General features: G+C 37.0%; 1 long non-coding RNA gene across 1 annotated transcript in view; it reads left to right on the top strand.

Moving 5' to 3' along the window:
- The window catches only part of LOC115221674, a 90,087-nt gene that overhangs the window by 59,182 nt on the left and 8,586 nt on the right, over positions 1–22,319 (top strand). Inside the window, exon 6 of the long non-coding RNA XR_005002859.1 lies at positions 4,093–4,197. This is a non-coding gene — a long non-coding RNA (uncharacterized LOC115221674). The remainder of the gene's footprint in view (positions 1–4,092; positions 4,198–22,319) is intronic.

Here is a 22,319-nt window from a genome sequence, read left to right as displayed (position 1 = left end):
TACTCTCATTCTCTGGGAATCTGTCTGCCTGTTCCTGTCTTCTCTCTGTCTATCTATCTTTCCATTTCTGTCTCTATCAGTCACCCACTATATAAATAGCTGTTTCTAGCTCCTATCTCTCTCAGTCGATGTCGCACCCATTTTCCTCTCACTCATGAATCTTTCTTTCACCCACTTCTCTCATTCTCTCCTCATTTCTCGCTTTAATTCTTTCACACTCTCTTTATAGCATTTACCCTCCCTCTTCTTCTTCTTCTTCTTCTTCTTCTTCTTTCCTCTTCTTCTCCTCCTCCTCCTCCTTCTACTGCCGTATCTCCCTATTTAACCTTCGATTCTCTCTTTCTTCTCACCTTTATCCATACTTCCGTTTGCCCGCCATCATCTCAAGATCACCGCCATATTGATTATCTGTAGTCATTCATTTTGCTTTGCTATCTATATATTCTTTATTTCCCTTTTATTTTTTTTATATGCTTTTGAGTTTTCATTTCTATCTTCTCTCTATATATAAGTTGATCTTTCAGCTTCTCGCTTACTCCATAACTCCCACTCCATACACCCACAAGCGCGCGCGCACTCACATGTATACAGGTTATATATTACATGTCAAATGAATATACATACATACATATATATATATATATAGATATATATATATATATATATATATATATATATAACCTATATGTACACATATGTATATACATAAATATATATATATATATATATATATATATATATATATATATATATATATATATGTATATATTTATATGTGTGTGTGTGTGAGTATGTGTACTCTCTTTTACCCTATCTTACTCTTCTACTTGTTTCAGTCATTTGACTGCGGCCATGCTGGAGCACCGCCTGTAGTCGAGCAAATCGACCCCAGGACTTATTCTTTGTAAGCCTAGTACTTATTCTATCGGCCTCTATGTAACGAGGACGTAAACACACCAGCATCGGTTGTCAAGCGATGTTGGGGGACAACACACACACACATACACACACACACATATATATATATATACCTATGTATATATATGCGCGTTTGTGTGTGTGTGTGTATGTATGCATATATATATGTATGTATGTATGCACAATCATATACACACGTATATATAAATACTTGCATACACTTATGTGCATGTATACATAAATATACACGACGGCATGCATACACACATGAAACACAGGAACCAATGTGCATGCGCCTCTGCATGTATGAGTGTGTGTGTGTTTGTATGTATGTAAAGTGGGAAAAGATGAAACAGTTTAAAAGGAAAGAAGAATACAATACCACCCTACATACAATACAATGTATAATAACTGGTATGATTCAATAAACATGGTATATAAAATATATATACTCACACGTATATGTACACATGTATTTGTATATACACACACACACACACGCATATAAGTATACTCTTTTACTCTTTTACTTGTTTCAGTCATTTGAATGCGGCCATGCTGGAGCACCGCCTTTTAATCTTTTGTAAGCCTAGTACTTATTCTATCGGTCTCTTTTGCCGAACCGCTAAGTAACGGGGACATAAACACACAAGCATCGGTTGTCAACCAGGGGGACAAACACAGACACACAAACACACACATACATATATATATATATATATATATAACCTATATGTATACATAAATATATATATATATATATACACATATACGACAGGCTTCTTTCAGTTACGTCTACCAAATCTACTCACAAGGCATTGGTCGGCCCGGGGCTATAGTAGAAGACACGCAGTGGGATTGAACCCGGAACCATGTGGTTGGTAAACAAGCTACTTACCACACAGCCACTCTTGCACGTATGCATATGATGGCTTCCCCCTCGTTATCGAGTATGGCCATTGCACGAAGCTTAATTGTTATTGGTGCTGTGATCGAATGTGACTTTTTAGCCCAACATATGCATACACACAGACACACACACACACACACACACACACACACACACCACACACACACACATTAAATGTACGTTAGTTTGTATCCATTTATGTGCATACACACCACGCTTTCACACACACGTATAACATGGTTATGTGTTAAAAAGTGTGTTCCCAAACAATTGGTTCCGAGTTCTGGTCTACTGTGTGGCATCTTCTGCAAATGCTATCTGCTACATCTTTCTCTCCCCCTCTCTCTCTCTCTCTCTCGCTCCCTCTCCCAGTCACTTTCTCTCTCTTTCTCGGTCTCTTTTTTTCTCTCTCTCTCTCTCTCTGTATGTATAAAGGGAAAGAGAGAGAGAGATGGTTGTGTGATTTTGTGTTTCTGCTTGTCCCCCACCACCGCTTGACAACCGGTGGTGGTTTGTTTACTTTTTTCTAACCTAGAGGTTCTTCAAATCAGAACAATATGGAAATTACCACCTTGATAATAAAAATAAGTAGTGTGATCGTTTCCTTCGATTAGAACCTCATAGGCGGTGCCCCAGTATGGCCACAGTCTAATGACGAGAACAAATAAAAGATAACGATAATATAAACATGTATATTTCATAAGTATATAAAATAATGTATTGACACAAGGCCAGAAATTTCAAGAGAGGAGATAAGTAATCGACTTATTTATGTATGTATAATAAGTATATATATATATATATATATATATATATATATAGTACGAAACGATATATATATGTAGTACGAAACGATCGTACCAAATTTCCGGAGTCATTCTTGTTGCTTATTTTGATTATATATATATATATATATATATATGATTTATCTTTTATCTTTTCTTCATTTTAGCCATAAGAGTGCGGTCAGGCTGGGGCACCTCTTTGAGGAATTTTTGTTCAAATAAGTCGACATCAGTAGTTATTTTCTTCGTAAGCCTTGTACTTACTCCATCGGGCTCTTTTCCCGAACCGCTAAGTTACAGAAACGTAAACATACCACCACTGGTTGACTAGTGTTGGCGGAAGAGAAACACAGACAGGAAGACACACACACACAGGCACAGGTGTGGCTGTGTGGTAAGAAGCTTGTTTTCCAACCACATGGTTCTGGGTTTAGTCCCACTGCGTGGTACCTTGGGTGTCTTCTATACCATAGCCTTAGGCAATAATAATATCGAAAAGTAACTTTGGAATGAGAACCCAGGTTCGAAATTTCCCCAAGACACCTGATGAAGGCTGGAGGATATATTAGCCGAAACGTTGTGTTAACAACAAACAAAATGAGGACAAATATACGTCAAATGTAAATAATGTAAATAATTCTCATTTCTTAAATATAGAACTGTATTACAAAAAATAAGTCTTGAGGTCGATCTGTTCGACTAAAGGCGGTGCTCCAGCATGGCCGAAGTCAAATGACTGAAACAAGTAAAAGAATAAAAGAATATATTTACGATGAGCTTCTTTCAGTTTCCGCCTACGAAATCCACTCACGAAGCTCTATTCATAATAGAACAGGTATCGATTTCGTATATTGGTCAAGTAATGGCTGGTGTCTGAGTTTTATCATTCTCTATGGCAACTACATTTGATAGCTACCAATTGTATTGCATTTTATTTCTATTGTTTCATCGTATTCTGGATTTTACATTTGAAGTGTTTAACAATATATCTGCACTTTCTAAGTTCAGATTTCTCTTGGATCAACATACATTTCCATTGCTGTTCGTAGTCGATAATTTCATACTAAATTCTCAAGTTGTTAATCTTTAAATCTGCAGCCCTGTGCCAAGGTTAAAATTTTTTATTTCCAATTCCTGTGAATGGCAGAATCGGCAGAGTATTCAGCAGGAAACTTTCCGTTATTTATTGCTGTTGTTATTGTTTAACTCCGGGTTAGCCTTGTTAGTCCATATCATTCTTCCTTCAGGCACAATACTTAGTTTCTCTGGTCGTCCCGACGGTAGGTTGTGATTTCAGAGACTGGCATTTAACTGCTATAATCCTTTGTCAAGTCAAATGGTGAACTATTATGTAACGAAAGTCAACTTTTATTTATATTTCTATGAAAAAAACACCATGAATATTTTGATTAGATAAAAATGTAGTTGTATTTATTATTGACTATTTAAAATGTATCCTCATTATTTTTTTTTTCAGAGAGTCTTCATTTTTCAAGTGAATCAGAATGAATGTAACGCACTTCTGAAGAGGACCGGCTAAGTTTTATATCCCAACTTCCTGTTACATTCGAACTTGTGAATAAAGTAAGCCAAATACATAATCTATCTAGAGAATTTGTTTTGAAACAACATCAAAGATGGGAATGGAGATCAGTTTGCAAACTCGACAGGCATACTATTAATCTCTGGCCCATTAACCCCGCTCTTGGAATGGCATAATTATAGATACGTAAATAGAAGCGCTAAATTAAGAGGTCTTGTATTTTGTTTTTATCCATTTACATTCTGAGTTCAAATTCTTCTACGGTTGACTTTTCTTTTCCTTCTTCAGAATCAATTTTGGTTGTTTTTCTAGATTGTCTATTGATCGTGTAGTGATTTCCTCGTTAGCTCGTGGAACTGGTGTTAAACAAAACGTTTTTAGATGCACCAATATACGAAATCGATAACTATTCTATTATGAAATTTGTTTATTGAGCAACTTCTCAATCGCATAACGCTTCTTCTGTATCGTTTATCGTCGAGTGATATACATTTTATAAAGATATGCACCAGAATTGATCGACACACATGGTCCCTATTTAGAAATATTGTATTGGGAATAATAATTAAAGTGATCCATGTTTTGTCGTTGCCCCAGTTATAATTCCTTAGCCAGATTCAGATTCCACCGAGGTCGATTTTGCCTTTCAACTTTCGGAGTCGATAAAACTATAGTATCACTTAAGAACTGTTAAGTTGTTAAACGACTAGAATCCTTCGATCACCTCTGTCTACGCCGCATCCTTCGTGTCCGATGGCATCACTTTGTCTCCAACAATTCGGTGCGACACACATGCAAAATCACCTCCCTCCGACAAGTCATCCCAACGAGACGTCTGCGTTGGCTGGGTCATGCCTTCCGTCGTCAACCAGGAGAATTCATCTACGAAGCAATTGCCCCAGCTCCCCTTCAGGGTTGGTGAAAGCGATGTGGTAGATAACGAAAAACCTGGCTGATGACAGTCAAGATTGATCTTGAAGCCAACCTAGGCCCCCATGTCTACGTCGTTCGCCGCTGGAATAAGGAGTGGTTGGAGATCACGCGGTCGTTAGCCTCAAATCGCCAGGCCTGGTCGGCGTTTGTGAGAGATAGGGCATTGAGGATGAATAAAGCCAGCTCAACCCACCCCGGGTGAATGCTGTCTCAAGTCAAGTCAAGTCAAACAACTGTGATCGACAAAATTTCAGGCCTTGTGTCTATAGTAGAAAAGATTATTTAGGACCAGATTATCTTAGACTCAGTAAAACCAATAACAAATTTTTTGTAAAGGGTTCATTATTGCGTCTCTTTTGACATATGTTCCTTCAAATTGCCCATGTGTAAGATGGATTATTATGTCATTTGAGTGAGGAAATGTTTGTCTATATTTAAAATGGAAAGATATGGGTGATGCTGTGACAACCACTAGAGAGCAGTGAAACTCAAAGCAAACATTACTTCGACCAGTTTCTCAGAGCAGTGAGACTGTATTTTGATTTACACCACTTATATATATATATATATATACATACACACACACACACACACACACACACACACACACACACTCACTCACACACATATATATAGATAGATAGATAGATAGATAGATAGATAAAAAGAAAAAGGATCAAAGATTCTCCTCGAAGTATTGGGCTCATAAGGCCGGTTTCTGTGGCGTATGTATTTTTCCCGAGATAGGACGCCGGTCCGTTGGAGGGTTACTCATTTTGCCAGATTAAGAACGCAAGACATCACCCGGTCAAGGACTCGAAACTACACTCTTATCATGATGAATGAGACACACTTACCAGTAAATCATGCGCCTCTACAAACATACGTAGATATAAACACATACATACACACACACACACACAGACACACACACAGACACACACACACACACACGCATAAAGAAAACAAAGAATGGAACAAAAGCATAACAGGCGACAACAAAACATCCGCACAGTTAGACGATACATAAAAGGACAGGAAAAAAAGGACGGGTCATTCGGAGCTTCCTATCCTCAGTCGAGTTCCATATCGTTTTGCAGTTTCGGCCGGTTAAACTCGGGACTGCTCCAATTTCGCCGGCCCCAAGAAAATCTAACCTAAGAGCACTAAATTCCTTGGAAGAAAGCAAGCGAATGTATACGAAAACAAGGACGAAAAAATCGGAGAAATGGTACGCAATTACAAATACAAACAACAGGTGCTTTTTGTCTAAGGACGAATTAAATTATGCTGGCGTGTGTGGAAGAACATAAGAGAGGAAAGTCAGGGGCAGGAATAAAAGAGATGCATTACGGATGATAGTCGAACCATGAAAGAAAGGTCAGGCTTGGCGGAACACCGGTCACGTGGAAGAAGAGGAGAGAGGTAGGGGCAGAGGGATTGAAGAATTAGGGAGATACGAGAAAGAGAGAAAAAGGAAGGAAAGGGACAGAATGAGGTAAAAGAAGAGGGAAAGTGAGAATGAAGGGAAGGCCAAGAAATGTGACAGAGAGTGAGCGAGAAAAAGAAAAGTGATATATATGTACATGTACGTACACATGTATATATATACTAGCAGTATCGCCCGGCGTTGCTCGGGTTTGTAAGGGAAATAACTATATAAGCATTTTTAGAGAGTTACTTCCCTTATAGATGCCAATTTGGGCTTTCTTAGCCATTTCTGTTTTGGTGTCTTCAAGCCATGAAGTCGTTGTTCTAAAAGAACGCTGGTCTCCTTGACAACGCTTTACGACGTTGATTTCCTTAAACTCCCTTCCCCACAGCTTCACGAGGGAGGGAAGAAGGGGGAGAAGCAAACAGGTGCAGGTGTGACCATGGACGCCAACTCCGCCGCCATCGACACACGAAAAATATGCATTAAAATGGAATAAAAAATGATGTTAAATTATTTTTTAAATCGTAGACTCATCGTAGACGCGCGCTATTACTCAGACGGGCTCGATATGAATCACGACTATAAGATACCCGAATTTGGTTAAACTGCACCGCAAAATGTGGGAGTAGTTAGGAATCTAAATCGAAGGGGACAGACACTCACACAACTACAGTTTTATATATATAGATGTGTGTGTGTATGAACACATGTATACACACACACACACACACAAATACATATGCATATATGAAGAACATCTGCATCTTCCAGTCCTCCAGAGTATATCTTTAGATTTTATTATACACAATAGAGTGGAAAACACTGGAGAACACTGTTAAATACTCTGATGAATTGCTGAAAGGAGTTTTCTTATGTGTTTATCTACAAGCATACCCATGTAACTGTTATTGGTAAAGAAACATACGTAATATGGAATAAATGATACCAAAATGTTCCAGGCTTTTGTTCATACACACACACACACACACACACACACACATATATATATATATATATACGTATATGGACTTTCCCGTCCATTTTGAAGAATGAGCAGTGCAGTTGTTCGATCAAGTGAACGACTTATTCCTTGAGTTAGCATCGGCCATGGTCGAGTCATCAAAGTGTCTCAAATGTAACAAAGCTGATCCCTTGAAGTACAGATAAAGACCATCCGACGGGTTTCTACGCTTAAACGTCTACCAAAGTTCACGCATAAGGTTTAGAGGTGAAACAATGATATTCTATGTTAAGGGCACGAGTACGTAAGTTTGCATATGTGATATGCATATGTGATATGTGATATGGACTGAGGTACTCGTTGACAGCCCACTGATATTCAGTAACGTGTTAAACTCTTACGATGTGCTAAACTTCGCTGAAGCTACTGTATTTGTTGTGTATATAATCAAATTGGCTACTTGTCTCTCTGGGATTCGTCAAATGATGGAGACATCTGTGATGAGAACCCAATAAGGTGTTCGTTATTTATTTCAATGTACGGGAAATAGTTAAACCAACGAAGTAGGTTTATAAAAAGTAACACACACACTGGTATATAAATGTAAGATCCAAGGATCAAGGTGTAGGAAGTAACTGAGCTTCAAGCAGTTTTTAGAAAATATATATATTTCTTAACTACCCACAAGGGGCTAAACACAGAGGGGACAAACAAGGACAGACAAAGGGATTAAGTCGATTACATCAACCCCAGTATGTAACTGGTACTTAATTTAACGACCCCGAAAGGATGAAAGGCAAAGTCGACCTCGGCGGAATTTGAACTCGGAACGTAACGACAGACGAAATACGGCTACGCATTTTGCCCGGCATGCTAACGTTTCTGCCAGCTCGCCGCCCTTTTTTTATATATTTTTAGAAAATATATAAAACAGATTTCAGGAACAATAGTAGTTTAATGGAAGAAGGTTGTGAATTTTTCCCGTATCGAAGTACGATGAGCTGAAAAGAATTATTTCATACTTCAAGGTTGGTAACACGTGTTGCTGGATATGCGAATAACAATCTAAATATTAAGTAAGGAATTAAGGAATATATATATATTTATATTTCTAACGACAGATGCAGTATTAATACAAAGAGGTAATATTTATCCCCACTTAAACGTGGAGATTCTGTTAGAAAAGAACTATGCTACGGTAACTACCAGGAGAGAAATTCTCACACTGGCCTGTTCTGACACTGCTTATATATATATATATATATATATATATATATATACGAGCAAAACGCCACCGTCCAATGGACGGTGCTGAGTTGTCAAACATTTAAACCAAATTTTCTCAAAACAACTTGTCCGACCGTCACATAGCCCCATCCTTTGAGAAACACTGATTTAACCTAAATTTGAGACACCAGCAAAAGAAGAAATAAAGATAGACTTTTTTTCTATTCCAAAGAAAAACGATTTTATTCGCACAAATATGCAACCGAAGAGTTTAAAGTACCAGTAATGATAGGGCTGTTGACTGGGAGAACACAAACATGGTTTAAACAGTAAGCTTGGAAGGAAAGAACATGTCTTTAAGCAGTACAAAAACAACAAAAAAATGGAAGGTGCAGTTATGTATAGGTTGACGGAAGAAAAGCAGGATAAAAACGGTTTTATCGATCGTAATCCCACCTGGAATCGATTTTTGTAATTTTTTCAAGACTTATACACGCCCTGATACCGTCGGTATCTACATATCAAATTTGAGTGCAATCGGATGGAGGATGCCCGAGATTTGAGAAGACACACAGACAGACGGAACGGATTTTATATAAGAGATATGACTGGCGGTGGGGATAAATCACTGCTGGCTCTAGCGGTCGAGAATCTATAATTAACAAGACCAAGGAAAGTCGAAATCACATGATCTGCTGGTTTGTGAGCTGGAGGAAGCGGGGATTTTTGTTTCCCCACTAGTGATATCAACAAGAGTGCATTTTATACGTGGGTGTGTTTGCTTTGATCGACAGTACCTTGTCCCAAATATGTGATCTTATGCATATTATTATTAAAGCAGCGTGCTCGCCGAACTGTTAGCAAACACATGTCGCAAAGCATTTCGTCAGTCTTTACGTTCTGATTTCAAATTCCGCCAAATTTGACCTTGTATTTCATTTTTTCGCAGTCGATAAAATAAGTGCTAGCTGAACACTGGAGTCAATATAATCGACTAGTCTCCGCCCCCAAATTTCAGGCCTTGTGTTCCTAGTAGAAAAAATCATGTGCTGCATGTTGGTTGTATGAGTGTAGAAAACCGTGTGATTCTCGTTTTGTGCTCATCTATCAAGATAAATAGGTGAGCTGGCAGAAACGTTAGCACGCCGGGCGACATGCTTAGCGGTATTTCTTCTGCCGCTACGTTCTGAGTTCAAATTCCGCCGGGGTCGACTTTGCCTTTCATCCTTTCGGGGTCGATAAATTAAGTACCAGTTACTCACTGCGGTCGATATATAATCGACTTAATCCATTTGTCTGTCCTTGTTTGTCCCCTCTATGTTTAGCCCCTTGTGGGCAGTAAAGAAATAAGAAATAAAATAAATAGGTGAAGTGAAGTGTTAGTTTTGCTGGTGGGGTAAAGCATATTGGCACGATTTGTTTCTCCGTCTGTGGTCTCTTTCCAGCTTTTCTCCCCGAATATTTCTCACATTCACACACATTCACACACACACACAAACACGAACACATATAAATGCATGGATGTACAAACACACACACACAAGCACATATACCTACATGAATGTACAAACACACATACGCACATACATGCACACACACACACAAAGATGTATGTATCACATTTACAAATACACACGACATATAGGTACTACATCGATTTTCTGGACCCTTCGTATCCAAGGCTTTTCTGGATTATTAATGTTTCTTTACGAGGGTTGATCACCTTGGTTAACTCACTTTGATATTAAATAAATATTAAATTTGATTAAATAATTCAACGAAATACTGGTACCCGTATATTAATGTAATTCAGTGCTGATTATTAGAGGCCCTGGATCATCCGTGCCTGGAAAGTCGTTATTATATCTCTAATAATGCTAAATTGCGGCAATATATCCTATTTCTCTACGGCAACAGTTAAACTTAGTGCTGCATTTTAACGCGAGTTGCTTAATATTCAAGGTTGCCCCTGTTTATAGCCTGAAATGTAATACCATACTTTAATACCTATTTTCAGACTGGTAGACAGAGTGGAAGACAGCAAAGTGACTTGTCTATGAATAGTGGCAGGCTAGGGACAAGTTGTGAAGTGTAAGTCCCATAGACGTTAGCTTTGCGAATTTCCAACATTTGTTTTCTAGAACTAATACAGGCACATACATACACACATGCATACACAGGCTCATACGCGCGCACACACACACACACACACACGCGCACACACACACACACACACACACGCACACACACATACACACACACTATACATACATATTTATATATAAACTTAGATAAACTTAGATATGTTTCGACCAGAGATTGGTCCAGGCCATGTCTAACTTAATAGCACCACCTGATAGGATTATTCGAGTCAAGTTTTGTTCAAGTAGTGAGTTCTTGTTGGGTGAATTGTATCCAGTTTTATATATATATATATATATATATATATATATATATATATATATATATATATATAATATATATATATATATATATACATATATATATGTATGTATGTATATGTATATATACATGCATAATGTAATGAGCTAAAAAATATCAACATTGAAAATGTGTACCTTTGAAAACGAAAAATAAAAATCGATACCGTTAATAATTACTGAGTAGCTTGTCGTTGCCGGGCAAGTTTCATAACAGAATACCTTTATTTCAATGTTTAAAAAAAATTTTTTTTATTTTATTCTGTGCCAGACCATGTCTTTCCCGACGGAGAGGAATCTTGATTAGGACGCTCATCTGCATTATTTGGGATTTATAATGTCACGATAAACGCAGGTTTGGGGTTTTCTATTTAGTGCATAGATGTGAAGTTTTTTTCTAACTTCCAACTCTTGAATATTGAACATAAAACCAACCATCAGTGAAGCAGGGCTCTTCAATTATTAAACCGGCAACTGAAACCGTTTGCCCTTGCGAATTGTTTGAAGCTTATGGCAAAGGTAAGACTCGCTGGAAATAGAAATATTCGGATTGAAATGGGACATCGCCCCCCGAGTCTGTGCGACAGAGACTAGTGTGCGTTTATCATCTAATCCAATGGTTCTCAACCTAGGTCCATATGAGCTCTGGGGCTTCATTTAAGATTCTGTGGGGTCCATGCGAGCAAAATAGTAAATTGGGTACTCACAATAGAAAGAAAAAAATGTTGCTTTAGATATATATATTGCAAGAAGCATATAGGTTTCGTTCTTCTACATTTTACAATAATTTTATAATTCAACCTAGGCAAGTTACTGTGTGGAAAACAAAGTAGGAATTTTGAAATATATATATTGGATTAAGAACTGCATGATCTTTGTCTATCTCCTTAACCTCTTGGTGATTTTAGGTATAATTATACTAATGTGTCCATCTGTTCCAATTTAATTAAATTCTATGTCTTTGTGTAGCTGAAGATTGCTCTGCATTTTAAATTGATGCAATGATTGCATTGTTCAATCAAATGGAGTTGCATGAAACGATCGTACTGCATTACCTCTGGATATCCTTGTTGTTTATTTTGATATTAATCACCTTATTTTGAAATTGTATAGATAATACCGTACTAAATTCTGGTGCCTCAATTTAAGTACCACATTCATCTGAATCTATATGGTATGTTAGGTAGTTTTCAGACATTGGCATCTCCTTATAGCGTGTAGGCGACTCGTATACGTACGTGTTTGCCCCTGATATATAATTTTATATATCAATTTATGAATTGATTAATTTTACCATAACCATTTGATTGCATGCTAACTACCTGATATAATCTAACGTAGATTTTATCCTCAAGTTTTTATAAACCTTTAACCATGGTTTTTCTTGTGCTTGTGCGTATATAGACGTATGTATGAACACGGTACGCACGTGTGTGTGTATGAGTTTGTATATATATGCGTATATATTTGGCGAAAAATGCGAGTGAAGATGTGTACGTTTTCATAGTGACGTATAAGTACGCACGTGGGTCCGCGAGCGCACATGTGAGCGTATGACTAGCCATGTTTACGTGTTTACTATGAACTTTTAATCTTATTTTATATAAGTAGCAGGATTATAACACAGTAATTTCCCTTTATATAACGGTATTTTTTTATAGCGTTTTTCAGATGGCCAGATAACCGAAGAGATGATGTTGTGGATTTCCACTTCGGCATCTGAAACTCAGAGTTTTATCTTGACTATTCAGTAATTGTAACATATTATTTTATAGATAAATTTCCTCTATTTACATAATATTGAGGTCTCTTTCTTTCTTTTGTTATCTTACCGTTTTTACCAATATATATATATATATATATATATATATATATATGCATATTTAGACATACATATGTATATATTCATATAGGTATGCAAATATGGGTACAGGACGTCACAAGACATAACAAACATGAAATACGAAGTAACATAAAAAAACCATCATCAGTTGTCGGCTGTTCATCTAATCCTTATTTCAAGCAATCAATCGACAAGATAAGAATTTGAAGGCACTTGCTCCCGCGAACCGAAATAAAAAAAATTGCCGATTTGCGGAGGGTTAAAGTTGGTAACAAAAACAGGACATATACCAAACCAAACGAAACCAATACAAACAGGGAGGGCCGTTAGGCTCAGACGAGTTAAGATGGCGAACGCTGGAAGAGAGTTCTTTGATTAGGGAAAAGAGAGTAGAAAGATACGAATGCGTTTGAACTGCGCAAAGGCGTAAAGGAAAAGAAGGATGGTCACGTGAGCAAAGGAAAGATGGTTGATGGTCACGTGTGAGCAACGAGAGGGAGTAACGGATGAAGAGGGAGAGAGAGGGGGACAGACGGGTAGAAAGGGTGATGGGTAAAGGGGAGAGAAAAAGAATTAGCGAAAGGATGAGAGAGAAAGGAAAGGGAGACAGAGATAGTGGAGAACAGTAAACGAAGGAGTAGGAGAGAGTCGCATCAATTATATTAAGAAAAAACTTACTTGGAAATGGATGCGTGGCGTTCAATCAAATAATAATATAAATAATATATATATATATATATATATATATATATATATATATATATATATATACATATATATACATACATATATATATATATGCATGTATTGACATACATACGTATATATGTATATAGGTATGCATATATGGCTACAGGATGTTACAAGACATAAACATGAAATACCATACATACACACATACATATATACATACATATATATATATATATTATATTATATGTATATCATATATATATGTAATATATATAATATATATATTATATATATTATAAATACATTATATTTCTTATATATATAAATATTATATATATATGACTGGCTTGTGGTAAGTAGCTTGCTTACGAGCCACATGGTTCTGGATTCAGTCCCACTGTGTGGCACTTGGGCAAGTGTCTTCTACCAAAGCTTCGGGCTGACTAAAGCATTGTGAGTGGATTTGGTAGACGGAAACTAAATGAACACCGTCGCGCGTGTGTGTGTATACAAATGCAAATATAGACTCATTGATACATTACGTATGTGGGGTGTGGGGTGAGTTTGCATATACATTTATAATCACAAGCATGCATATACGAATACATCCCTATAGAAGACACTAGCAGTATAACCTAGCTTTGCCAGGAATTAAATTAGGATTATTAAGCTAATCAAGTTCTATATTTCAAACCAAACTAAGTAACATCAACATCAACATCAAATTTGGGCGAAATCCGTTGAAATTGGTTTATATATATATATATATATATATATATATATAAGGGCAACACACACATACACACACGTACGTACGTACACCTATTACATGCATTCTCGTGTGCGTGTGTGTGTGTGTTTGTGTGTTGCCCGTATATCAACAAAACACTTATCGAAAACTTACTCGTTGCTAGAAGGGGACTTAACTCCTATTTGTGAACAATGGTGGTTTCTCCGACTTGAAAATTGTTTTGGTTGGAAATTTATTTTTACTGCTATTCGTTGGCGCCTCTGGGGAAAATAAGTTGATGAAAATACAGCTAGGGTCATGACGAATGTTCTGCTAAAATTGGAGCAACATGCGTGCTAATTTGTGGACGTGCATAAATTACATTCACGTACACACACACACATCCTGCTTTTATATATACAAATATATATATTCATACGTATATGTATGAATAAATCTGGGAATTAGCAGAAAGCAGGAATTACTACAGCCTGTCACTTGCAAGTGGATACGACTTTGTTGCCTGTATAATGCTTTTACTAATTGTTTTGAAAGACTATGCATTCAAGAGCAGGACGGATATTCCAGGGTGCTAAATGTGGCATCTGTCGAACCAATGCCGATGAACAATTAAAGTTACAATCACTCTTTATTTAGCTCGAATAGAAATATACAATATAATTGAATAATTATGCAAAATTATATATGTGTGTGTGTGTGTGTGTGCGTGTGTGTAGATATAAATACATATAAGCATACACACACATGTACATATATATATATATACTTACGTATTCACATGTATTTATGTGTGTTGAGTATGTCTAGGTGCACGTAGCTAAATAGTTAAGAAGCCCACTTTGCCATTTCGAGGTCGTGCGTTGAATCTCACTGTGCGGTATCTTAGGTAAGTGTCATTTTCCGTAGCCTGGGGTCGACCTTTACTTTACGTAAACTGTATAGCAGTCTTTCGAGTAGATTGCATCGGTATCTAAAAATTGTACATTTTTGTCAGACATTGTATCAAAGTAAATCCGCTCAAGAATTATGTTGAAAGCACGCGTTAAAGGAACTGGTGCTTCAGTTGATCAGACAAGCGAATCCGCCTCACATACCCACATATGAGGATAGAACCGACTAAGGGAACATGTACTGCTGATTCTTATATTATTTTATACAAAAAAATTTGACAGACTACTCTGAGTTTTGTGCAGTGCAAAACTCAACTTTTGATACAATAAATATTTCCACCCCCTCAATTGAACTTTTTACCGATTTCATTTTACATAATATTTGTACTATCTAAAACATTGGTTTTACATTTTGGCGCAAGACTAGAAATTTAAGTCAATTACTTCGACCCTAGAGTTCAAGTATCATTTATTTTATCGATCCCAAAAGGATGAATGCTAAAGTCGATCTCTTTGAATGTTGAACTCAGAACGTAAAGAGGGACGAAATGCCGGTAAGCATAATTTTCGGCGTTTTAAAGTTTCTGCTGGCTCGTAAGAATATCCTAGACAATAACACACTTTTTTAACGTATTATTAATATATATATATGTATATATATATCACCGTGATCACCGTGACTGACCAGACTATATATATTGGCCTGCTCGCTTAGCCAGCGGAGTGGCGTCATTTGAAGCCTAAAACAATGCAAAGCGCATTGTGACCAGCGATGTGTAGCAACATCTGATAGTCTGGTCAGTCACGGTGATCACGGTGATATATATATACATATATATATATATTAATAATACGTTAAAAAAGTGTGTTATTGTCTAGGATATTCTTACGAGCCAGCAGAAACTTTAAAACGCCGAAAATTATGCTTACCGGCATTTCGTCCCTCTTTACGTTCTGAGTTCAACATTCAAAGAGATCGACTTTAGCATTCATCCTTTTGAGATCGATAAAATAAATGATACTTGAACTCTAGGGTCGAAGTAATTGACTTAAATTTCTAGTCTTGCGCCAAAATGTAAAACCAATGTTTTAGATAGTACAAATATTATGTAAAATGAAAAGGATGAATGCTAAAGTCGATCTCTTTGAATGTTGAACTCAGAACGTAAAGAGGGACGAAATGCCGGTAAGCATAATTTTCGGCGTTTTAAAGTTTCTGCTGGCTCGTAAGAATATCCTAGACAATAACACACTTTTTTAACGTATTATTAATATATATATATATGTATATATATATCACCGTGATCACCGTGACTGACCAGACTATCAGATGTTGCTACACATCGCTGGTCACAATGCGCTTTGCATTGTTTTAGCCTTCAAATGACGCCACTCCGCTGGCTAAGCGAGCAGGCCAATATATATATATATATATATATATATATATATATATATATATATATATATACTCACATATATATATATACACATGTATATATACATATATATATATACCCATATATATATAATATATATATATATATATATGTATACGTGGTCTCATCAACAAGTATTTGGACTGTTGCCATAGTAACGATGCTAAAACACAGCAAAGTAAAGCCGCTTAGCACAGATTGACTTGAAATCCGTTGTGCATTCGCATTAAGCTTTAACGTTCTACCTCACTTCCTCTGTTTACAGTAGTGCTTGGAAGGAAGAGATGTAACGTGTGATCGTTGCATTGACCATGATAGAGCAGGGAATGTGCATCGAATTTTGCCAAAAGCTTAGCGATACCTGCTCAGGGCCCGACTCAAAAATGTTCACCGTTCTCGACCCAATGAAGGAAAACTTGTGCAACTGAAACCCGAGTGTCTTTTTGGTCAGGTGAAAGCAGTTTTGGCACAAACTTGTTAGACACGCGTCTCATACCCATATGTTCAGCAGTAATGGACTGAACTGGACCGTAACTAATCTGCACATCATCTGATAACTCACAGGTGATTCGACGATTTCCCCTCACAGCTGCACGTATATCTGCGGTGTTTTTCTCAGTTCTACTGGTTACGAGTCACCCAGAACGTCCGCCAATAGCGACATTTTTGGCCATCTTGGAAAACTCTGAACCACTCGTTCAATTATGTGCGGTTTATACAATCTCCCCATACACTTTGTGAAACTTTGCGTATTCTCCTGACAGCTTTCTCTGTAACGGTCAATGCGACAATCACATGCTACACAAGTTCCTTCCAAGCACTGCTGTAAAGAGTGGAAATGAGCTAGAACGTTAAAACATAGTGCACGGGCACAACAGAGTTTAAGGTCAATCTGCGCCAAATGGCTTTACTCTGCGCGCTTCATTACTGTCCTAACAGTCCGGATACTTATTGATCAGACACTTTACATATGTGTGTGTGTGTGTGTGTATACCTATATATGTATATATACACACACACACACACTATACACGTGTATATATGTATACACACACACATACACACATACATATATATATATATATATATATATATATATATATATGACTATTTTTTGACTATTTATTAAAATTTTATGTATTGATTAAGTCTTTCCTTGTTTGTTTTGCAAAATAGTGGTTTTGTCTCTAATAATATTTTATAATATTTTACTATAAAATTGGATTTAATCCTAAATCTGATTTTTTTCCCTGTAAATTTGGATTTATTCCCTAATATTTATTATTATATATATATATATATATGTAATATATATATATATATTATATATATATATATATATATATATATATATATATATATATATGTATATGTATATGTATATAAATGCACTCTCACACACACGTACATAGTTTTATCTATTCTGTAAATATTTTTCGTCATCAATCGTAATATTATTGTCTGTTTGAATATTTTTCTTACTTCGTATATAACGGGCTATTGTTGATTCTTGTCAGCTTATAAAGCGGAAACTAAATATGAAAATAAAGGAAAAATAAGAAGATAAATAAACCTCCCAAAGGATTCTAATCTAATTAAATCTAAGTATATTGCTAATTTCTACAAACGAAGTCAAAATAATTGCAAACTCTTTCTTAACAACTTTGCTGTTGTTTCTCTCGAGCATGAATTTGTTGTTATTGTTGCTCTTGCCGTTGTTCTCCTTGTTGTTTTTGTGAATGTTGTTGGTGTTGTAATGGTTGTAGATGTGTAACGGAATTCAGACGACAGATAAGACAAGAAGCGCAGAAGAAAACAAGAAACAAATTAGCACGAAGAGACAGATTTACAAAAATGAGAAAACCCCTGCCCCCTAAAAAAAAAAATATAAAAAAATAATAAAACCAGCAAAAATAAAACAATTGAAGAAAACTGAAAATGGAACATTGTCTTGGAAGAAATCCGTTCGCAAAAGAAAAGAAGGAAAGAATCTCTGTTTGACAGTTCCTTTGCAAACATAAAGAAAACCAACTTTGAATAACGAAATTTGCTTCTCCAGTATCACTCCACCCTACCCACCCCAGCACAACATCAGTAACTACAACAATAATAACATCCAGACATAAACACTCCAAAGGCCTTCTTTATTTTAGTCAAAACTGACATTAAAAACAAAAAAAGAATTTTAGAAGACAGTCTGTTTATATTTACTTTGCCTTCATTTGTTATTGTTACAGTTGTGTTCTTCACGTAAGTAGTTTGAGATTTGTTTCTGTCTTGAAAGCTGCTTTTCGCTTTTGTCTTATCTTTAACACGAGTTTTTCTACCAGTTGCAACAGACGGACGATGCGGAGATGAATATTGTCAGGTCGGATCTAATTAACGTTTTTCTATGTTTTTATTCTTCTTGTTTTCCTCCCTAAGGGAGTCTGTCTTATTTTTTAATCCTGATAATAGTGACGAAGATTATAAAAGATTTCTAAATTTTCGTACAAGGTTATAATTATGCGAGAGATGGAAATAGGTGAAAGCCAACATAATCGCTGTCTCTCTCTTATTGACCCTTACACAAAGGGAGCAAATGCCAAAAACACATAGGTAACAACTAGATATTGCCAGGCATTCAGTGTAGCACTCTAACAGTTCTCATATTCCACCATACAAGATAAGAAAAATGTATGATGACGATAATGACAATGATGACGACGACGACGACGATAATGATGACGATGACGATAACAATGATGATGATAATAATGATGACGATGACTATGATGATGATGATGATGACGATGATGATGGTGATGATGATGATGATGATGATGATGATGATAACGATGATGGTGATGATGATGATGACGGTGATGATGACGGGGATGATGATGATTATGACGATGATAATGATGATGATGATGATGATGATGATGATGATGATGATGGTGATGATGATGATGACGATGATGACGATGATGGTGATGATGATGATGACGGTGATGATGATGGTGATGATGGTGATGATGATGATGATGATGATGATGATGATGACGACGATGGTGATGATGATGACGACAATGATAATGATGATGACGATGATGATGATTATGGTGATGATGATGATGATGACGATGATAATGATGTTGACGATGATGATGATGACGATGATAATGATGTTGACGATGATGATGATGGTGATGACGATGGTGATGAGGATGAGGATGATGGTGATGATGAGGATGATGATGATGGTGATGATGATGATGATGATAATGATGATGACGATGATGATGATAGTCTTGATGATGGCGATGATGATGATGATGACGACGACGACGACGACGATGATGATGATGATGATAATGGCGGTGGTGATGATGATGGTGATAACGATGAGGATGAAGAGGTGGTCGAGAAGGGGTGGGGAATCGGCAATTCTTGCTATATTTCTCGTTTATCCCCATGACACACCCTGTGATATTTCTTTAAGTGATTCCTAAACGCTCTCATAATTTTGCTTTAGTCTCATTAGATGGGAGATATAGGAAATAACCGCGCAAATCACTTCACTTTTCTTTGATGTTATCGTTTATCTGACTGAGGAATCCTATAGTCTTTTTTTGTTTCTTTTTTGTTAGACGATAGAGTATTATTCTTTGTGTGAAGGTTGGTTGCTATTTACAGCATCATGAGTGCCCATGGAAACAGCCCTCAGAATTTGGAAATGAATAAAAATATTCGCATAAATATTACAAAACATTTTAATTGGTTCGTATTACCTTATTATCAGCACAGAAATGTGAGAAGTATTCAAGAAAGAATATCCTGCAAGCAATGAACCAGCAAGTAAAATACATGAGACCGTCATTTATAAATCATTTATAAATCAAGTATAAGACTCGGTTCTGTTCCTAGCACTTCTTCTGAAGTTGGCGTGCGGCAAAGATCATATCGACCGTCCCACCCCTCTCTAAAAACACACTGACTTTCTTGTAGATGCCTGTCTTCCATGTGCTGAGTGAGGACGTTAAGGAGAACTCTTGCGAGTATCTTGCAGGCGATGACAAGGAGAGAAATTCCTCAGTGGTTGTTACAGGACTACTCGGTTCGAGGTCTCTTGTGGAGATGGACAGACAATAAAGCATCTTTGAGCTCCCGAGGAACAAATTCCTGTTGCTACATAGTGTGAAAGTTATCGGTGAGCTTCTCTACGAAGACTGCCCCCTGCCTTGTATATAAGGAGAGAAAGAGAAAGAGAGAGAGAGAGAGAGAGAGAGAGAGAGAGAGCGAGAGAGAGAGAGTAATAGCTTAAATATGTCACAAATATGGTAAACTGTAAAACATTCTTCTCTATTACAGCGATTTGATGAAATAAACTAGTTCGTGCAAATTTTTTGCCAAAGAGATGCGATGATGGGTGAACTGCAAATTTGTTTCAGACGTATATTATAGAAAGTGTCTGTCACAACATGAATAAAAACTCAGTGAAATCTATAGAAATAAGAAAATACAAAAAATAAAAAAACAAGACAAAAAGACAAATGGAAAAATAAAAGCCTCTGATTCCGACATCAACCAAAACATGACAGAATATGGTAAACAAGGGCTAACACGACTGGTGTCATTCTGGAATGAGAAAATGTTTTTACATCACAATGAAGAAGTGGAGGCACATGGCTTAGTGGTTAGAGCAGCGGGCTCTCGGACGATGGATAACCGGTTCGAATCTCAGACCGGGCGATGTGTGTGTTTATGAGCGAAACACCTAAGCTCCACGCGGCTCCGGCAGAGGGTAATGGCGAACTTCTGCTGACTCTTTCGCCACAACTTTCTCTCACTCTTTCCTCCTGAATCTTGCAGCTCACCTGCGACGGACCGGTGTCCCGTCCAGGTGGGGAACTTATACGCCAAAGAAACCGGGAAACCGGCCCCTATGAGCCAGGCGTAGCTCAAGAAGGAACAAACAACAACAATGAAGATGGCCAAGTCTAGAAGTCATGGATTTAGTTCAGTATACCTACCCCCCCTCCAGGATGTGGATCATTGTAGCTCTAAGAAAGGTCAACTCCAGTCTGATCCTCAAATTCTAACTTAGTCTCGCTGCTGATTAGGGCATAGTTCAGTTCTGACCCAGTTTAGCTACCTCGGATGTTCAAGTTAGTTAACCAGAATTTGATTCAATCTAGTTGTCCAGAGTCATGTTTAGTTTCTATACCTACAATCTCGTGCCAATCTAGCTATCTAAAATCCAATTTAGCTGTCCAGGATCTGGTTCAGTCTTCATGACTAGGATCTTGAGATCAATTTAGCTTTGCATCATAGGATTCAGTCTAGTTACCCAGGGTCCAATTTAGCCTTAATGAACAGGATCTGATTCAGTCTTTATCTCCAGAATCTGATTCAGTAGAAATACCTAAAAATTGAATCAATCAGATGACCAAAATCTGATTCAGTCTTGATATCCAGGATCTAGTTTAGCCTCGATATTCAGGATGTGCTTTCTACCCTCTCCTAACAGTTAGATACACAGTGATATCCTTGCAGTGGGTTTAAACTCAA

The sequence above is a fragment of the Octopus sinensis genome, linkage group LG18 (assembly GCF_006345805.1).
Source record: "Octopus sinensis linkage group LG18, ASM634580v1, whole genome shotgun sequence".
NCBI lineage: Eukaryota > Metazoa > Mollusca > Cephalopoda > Octopoda > Octopodidae > Octopus > Octopus sinensis.
Note: the sequence above shows the minus strand (reverse complement) of the source record. Positions and strands in the feature narration are given on the sequence as shown.